This window comes from Brassica oleracea, chromosome C3 (genome assembly GCF_000695525.1).
Source record: "Brassica oleracea var. oleracea cultivar TO1000 chromosome C3, BOL, whole genome shotgun sequence".
Lineage (NCBI taxonomy): Eukaryota > Viridiplantae > Streptophyta > Magnoliopsida > Brassicales > Brassicaceae > Brassica > Brassica oleracea.
The window spans coordinates 38,621,511-38,628,639 of NC_027750.1; positions in this window are offsets into that span (position 1 = coordinate 38,621,511).

Genomic DNA, 7,129 nt, shown 5'->3' on the forward strand with positions numbered 1-7,129 from the left:
CCCCCCGTCGACATAATCGTCCTTGAAATAGAGATCGTTGACAGTCGGCATGCCTTTCGGTCCGCATCTGATTTGACGGACCAGTTCAGCGCACTTCGGTGGATCATAGATAAGCGGAGTATTACCTTCATACGAAAACTCCACGCGATCGGGACACTCCACTCGAGGCCTTTTTGGACCAGGACGGTCGAGCCCTTCGCCAGTTCGGCCCGAGGCCCCCAAACGATCGCTCGGCTCAATTGAGTTTGAAGCCTCACCGTCATCAGGTCTTTTCTTCCACCCCCTTCGAAGGCAACACGGGAGGAGAGACGCCCTGCATGGACAATGGAGTCGCACTTGTCGGAGCGATAGGGTCATTGATAAACTCGCTTCCACGGTCGCCTCCATGAGACATGTTTTCATCGACAGGCTCAGAGGATTTCTCAGCCGACTTTTTCTTCCTCTTCTTTTTCAGACGTTCTCCGGCCTGAGACGCACCCACAGCTTTGGAAGTCTCGTCGCCAATCGGCTCAACAGAAGGATCGACCCGCGATCGCTTCTTGTTCACTTTACTTGGGGGAGGCACGATCGTTCTTGAAGGCTGGCCGACGTTTTCGTCAGGAACGGAACTTGGAGGAGGGTCAGTTCGAGGACTTGCTTCTGAAGCCCCGTCCAAACCCATCTCGTCGAGCATCGACATCAGCCTATTCCTCAGGCGGTCCAACTCCTCCTCTACAATTGCACTCAAGTCTGGGATAGTTTTCATCTTCCTGGCTCTCTTGATTTCCCTTTGTTCTTTGCGGTTGAAGAGCTTCAAACATGATTACTTGGAGCTATCACTGGCCGAATATAACACTCCCACTCAGCTGCAGCAGTCGACGACAGTGATTACAGATAAAAGAAAGGAGGTTGAATCGCAGAGTCGGGTCGACTCAAAAACAAGAAGGAGAAGCAAATCTACCTTTGTCTAAATGACTCATTGCTTGACGAATTCGTTCGCGACTAAATCTGGCCAGCTAAGATGGCTATGGGCAGCTAGGGCGCGAGCGTCGTCAAAGAAGCCTACCGGAAAGTCGAGCGTGTTCGGATGATTCACTGCACAGAAAGAAGAAAGATTGGTTAGCCTCAAGAGGGAAACAAAGGTTTCAAAACAGTAATCTACCGATTCGATGGTTTCAGAGATAACGAGAGTCACTCGGAAGTGGCTCCTCAAAAGCCGACACGTCGGATTTAACGTAAAAGTAGAACTGTTTCCAAAGTTGTGTCTAGTTCGGATGCCTTGTAATGACGTTATAGTTTGGACGCATCTGTAGCGAGTAAATCCCTCGAGGCTGGGGGTTGATATAAGTCAACTCCTCGAGAGCCCGGACATTCAGCGATATACCAAGTTCGGCCTCCACTACCATTAAGGCGACTACAACGCGAAGCGACCCGTTTAGGAACTGACTGATCGCAACGACCCGGCGCCAGATATAAGATGTGACGAGTCGAGGGATTGGGAACCATAGCTTGGTGTCTTTACCGAAGAACGACTCGTAGACGCAATGGTACCCAAACGGCGGGGACCATGGTCTCTGATCGGATCGCGGGATGATAAAGGTGATTCCGACCCCACTGCACTCGCGAAGAAGCTTCTCCACGCTTCCCACAGTCAATTGAGTCTTCTCAACTTCCCCCCAATCTTGGCCCTCGACGTTCGTCGGACGTTCCAGCAAAGGACCCAGGGCCCTCTCTTTCGTGAAGATTCCACAAATGGGAATCAGTGGGTCGTCGACAGCATCCTAACCATCGCCATCACCTCTGAATTGCTCTATCGCATCAGCGACCAAGCGGCGCTGCGACAGACTAAGGTTGGCAGTGTTCATCAGCGCCTCTCTATTGATTGCGTCCAGATTCGCATCAATCGGCGGCTCCGAAACTTGACCCTTCCATTTCTCCCTCTGGGATAATCTGGCTTTCGGTGGCATAGTATTGTAGCTACAAACTAAAGAACCCCTATTCTATGGCGAAAAACCTAGAGAGAGAAGTAGAGGGATAGAGAGAGAAAGTACCTGGAGCAGCAGAAGAAGAATGGGAGGATGAGAGGGACACCTCTTATTTATAAAGGAAGGGAACGCGTTCCTCCCAAGGTTATGATTAGACCTAAAAGGGCCTAAGTGGGCCTCGAAAATGAGCCACCATCACGCTTTCGACGCGACTTTCCATCTTCTTGAACGAAAACCGATCTCGGTTTAGAGTAGACCAGCGTCTCTGAACAGTGTCAAAAACCAGACCGGAATCTCAGAACAGTGTCGAAAACCAGACCGGAATGACGACTCAACCAGAGCGATAAAATACAAAAGGATTGAAAGGATCAACTTTCGTAAAGCGAACGATATGCAAGTAACGACCGAAACATGCCGACATAAACGATTATAAGACTTTTCGATTAAGCCGCTCGCTTCGGTTGACAGAACGAGACGAAGGACCAAACCATCCGACTCTTGGACCCATACCTCAAAATTCACTAGAACTTGTCGGGACATTTACTAGCGAACTGGGGGGACTTACTGTTGGGACGGGATTGAATCCTCCCACAAGGCCCATCGGTAGAATAGGCCCGGCCCGATAGAGTCAAAACTGTCGTCGGCTCGGCGACAGAACGAAGGAAAGACTCCCCTCTGCTTTTAAGCCAACCCGAGCCAGTGACTGAATCGACTCTTTCCAGCGGCTAGTCAAAGCGCTTTACTTCGAAGGCCCGACAAGCCAAAGCCCAAAAGGCAGAGTAAACTAGGTCAAGAAGACAATGCGAAGCGACTATATAAGGAAAGGGAAGACCATCAAGAAGGGAATCCGTAAATCACTACACACTTACTTTCGGCTAGAAACTAGGGTTTCATTTCTCTATTCTCGTCGACTTGTATTCTCCGGCGAACTAGCTTACGCCGGTTTGTTTCCTTGTTTCTTGCCTCTTTTGTAACACGACTTAGCAGTCTCTTGATCTAATAAAACGCCTTTTTTTTTACCCACCGACGAGTCCTTGTCTCCTTTCGTTCACTGGTTTATCGACAGTTCTCGGTTCAAACACCGGTTACTTTAAATCTCGTTGAACCGAAATTTGAATTCCTGAATCGGACCATCTCTCTTCAAAAATAAAGCAGTTGTAGTAGTGTCCTCTACTTCATTCATCATCAACACTATATGTAGTAATAGGCCCGGGCATTTTACCCGGACCCGAGAATTCGAACCAAAACCAACCCGAAAATAAAGGTCCGGATCCGGGTCTGGGTCTAGGCTGAAGTACCTATTGGATATAATTACTTAGACATGCGGGTCTCGGATACCCAAAATACCCGAAACTTCTAGTATATATTGGGTACCGTATATTTAGGTGTTCGGGTATTCTTTTGGTATCATGGATATTTTATTTAAGTTTCAGATTCTGTTTTCGGGTATATTTTCGGGTAAAATTTTAAATTTTCTGAAATAAAATTTAGGTATTTGAATAAAATTTTGGGTGCTTTTAGATCTTCGGGTCAGACTTCAGATACAAACTCGAGTATTTTTCGGGTTTGGGGTGTTTCTTTCGGGTCTTCGGGTAATTTTTGAATTTTTGGGAATTTTCAGATATTTTGGGTTTTAAATACCCGAACCCAAAATATACCCAAAAATTATGGATATTTTGCGGATATATAAATTATAGACAAAAACCAACCCGAAACCGAATCGAAGACCCAAATGCCTAGGCATGTGTAGTAATATCAACGTTTTTTTAACTCTTAACTTTGTGAATTTGGTGGATCTAAGACCATCTCCAACTCATCTCTATTTTTATCTATTTTTTTTTTTTAAATAAAGACACTCTATTATAGAGGTGAAAATGCTCCAATGTATGCTTTTATAACAGAGTTCTTCTATTTATAGAGAAAAATATAGATATATGTTATTTTTACCTCTAAATATAGAGGCAAAAGGTAATTTTCCTCTATTTTTTCCTCTAAAATAGAGAAATTCTATTATAGAGGCATACATTGGAGCATTTTCACCTCTATAATGGAGATCTCTATTTCAGAGGAAATTACTGAGGTATACATTAGAGATTCTTTAACAATTTTGTCCAAAGTCTATAATTATAATTTAATACAATGTTTTGCATTAATAGAATTACCTTACTGAATTATGAATTATAGACGTCTTGGTAGAGATGCCAAAGTGGATGGCAACCCAAGGTTTTTGTCCAAGTAGCCTAGTAGTAGGATAGATACGGATATACATATGCAGACCGCAACCCGCGGTGGGTCGGCCCAGACTAAAATAAAATCAAATCAGTAGCAGGCTGGGGTACTTGGACGCGGGTTGTCCCGTTTAACATTTCTTAAATTAAAAATTCTTATGTAATATAAAAATTATAAATAACTTGAAACACAAATGTTTTTTTAAATATTTTATTAGTTATAAGTCTATAACAAAAGAAGAAACTGAGCCATTTAAAATAAAAATGAAGAGGAAAAATAGAACAAACAAGACAACTAAAAATTTTGCATTTCATATTTACACAACATAAATTAGGTTTTATGTTTTTTTTTTAAAACTAAGAAGCTAATTATTACATCAAATACAATGAATTGAAATCTTTTTGTTAATTTAAATGATGAAGATGAACAGATAAATTTAAATAATGTTTAAATATTTAACTATCAAATTTTTTTTGGATTAGTGTTTCTTTATTTAGTTTATTTTTGTTAAAGTGAGATATATATATGCATATATATTATTATTTTAATTGTGATATATGAATTATTAATATATTTAATGGTTTACCATAAATAAATATTTATATGAAAATTGACATTAATGATGATATATGAGTAATTTTTATTACCATATTTAAAATCCGTGCAAAAAAATTTTAATTTTTATATGGAAATTTTACATCTCACAATTAATATGATGTCATGTCACTATTTTCTAAAACCATGTCATCTATTTTAAGTGTCATGTCACCTTTTTTCAGCGAGAATGATTGTAATGACGACATGTGTATAAATGACTTCGCAAATATAGTTTTTAAATATATGTATATATATCTCCCCATATAATTGTATATATATACATATATATATATTTATTTACATATAAATATAAATTCTAATAAATTTGAGACTTTGTTTGTTTTATTTAAACTGAAAAATCTTTTTGTTAATTTAAATGATGAAGATGAACGGATAAATTTAAATAATGTTTAAATATTTAACTATCAATTTTTTTTTGGATGTGTTACTTTATTTAGTTTATTTTTATTAATGTGAGATACATATATACATATATATTATTATTTTAATTGTGATATATGAATTATTAATAAATTTAATAGTTTACCATAAATAAATATTTATATGGAAATTTGACATTAATGATGATGCATGAGTTATTTTTATTACCATATTTAAAATCCCTGCAAAAAAATTTAAATTTTTATAAGGAAATTTTACATCTCACAATTAATATGATGTCATGTCACTATTTTCTAAAACCACGTCATCTACTTTAAGTGTCATGTCATCTTTTTTCAGCGAGAATAATTGTAATGACGATATGTGTATAAATCACTTCGCAAATATAGTGTAGGGGATATCTTTAAATTCATAAGATTCTCATACCATAGCATGATTGAATTAAATGAAATAAATCATTACATGAAGAGAATAAACATGCATTGAGACTTGAGAGGTTGTTTAGCAGTTATAGAAACACGAGATCGATTACTGTTTTGAGAAAATGGTTTATAGTGAACAAGTGTGCTTCACATCGACGGGGAAATCCAAATGTTTAGATGATTATAACGTCTCACTTTGATTTAAGATCCTTTGCGGGTGGCGATTGTAAATCCAAAGAAAGAATAGTATGAGTAAACGAACTTGTACGTAACGTTTTCTGTCTAAGTCAGCACACATTCTGAAGAATAATGCCTTGAATCTGTTGGGTTTTAGTCTTTTGAGGCCCACTAGTACTAGGGTTTTTAGGGATACAACTATATATATTTTATGCCTCTTCTAAATCTAGTTAGCAGCCCTAGAGAAACTAGATCCGATCTTCTTGTAGACAGATCTCTGTAATTCTTCCATCAATAAAATCACTATTTGTCCGTGGACGTAGCCGTTAGGGGTGAACCACGTTAAATCTCGGTGTCTTTCTTTATTATTTATCCATATGTTAATCTCTATCTTATCACATCCGTCACAACAAACTGGTATCAGATCTAAGGGTTGAATCTGGTGAGAAGATGTTTGGGATGAATATGAAGATCGACAAGTTTACTGGAAGGAACAGTTTCAGTCTCTGGCAAATCAAGATGAAGGCAATGTTGAAGCAACAAGGTTTTTGGGCACCGTTGTCAGTGAAGAAGGTTGAACCTGTTACTACTGAGATGGAGGTTACTGAAGAGAAGGCGTATTCAACAATTTTGTTGTGTCTGGTAGATGAGATCATCATCGAAGTTTCCGGTGTTTATGTTGCATCTGATTTATGGTCTAAGTTAGAGAGTCTATACATGACGAAGTCTCTGACTAAGAAGCTACTTCTGAAGCGACGTCTTTTCGTTCTGAGGATGCAAGAAGGTACACAACTCCAAGATCATCTTGACAGTCTAAATTCCATCTTGTTGGATCTGAGGAATATTGATGTTAAGGTGGAAGATGAGGATGCATCACAGATTTTGTTGGTATCACTACCAAACTCGTATGAGAACTTTGTTCAGTCATTCATAGGGAGTAAGGATACAGTGAGTTTGGAGGAAGTCAGGTCAGCACTTCATAGCAGGGAGTTGCGACACAAGGCATCTGGTTCTGGTACAGACGACCAAGCTTCTGGGTTGTTTGTAGGTGGTGGAAAGAACTTTGGAAAAGGCAAGAAGTCGAAAGACAAAAGGTCATTTTCAAAGGGTCCTAAACCAACTGATATTTGCAATTACTGCAAAGAGAAAGGACATTAGAAATCTGATTGTCCTACGAAGAATGAGGCTAAATCTGATGAAGATATTGCGCTGGTTGCTCATGGAAAAACACATCCTAGAGATGTGTGGGTCCTGGACACAGGCGGATCTTATCATATGTGTCCAAGGAGAGAATGGTTCTCAGAGTATGAGGCAGTGACTGATGGCAAGATCAAGATG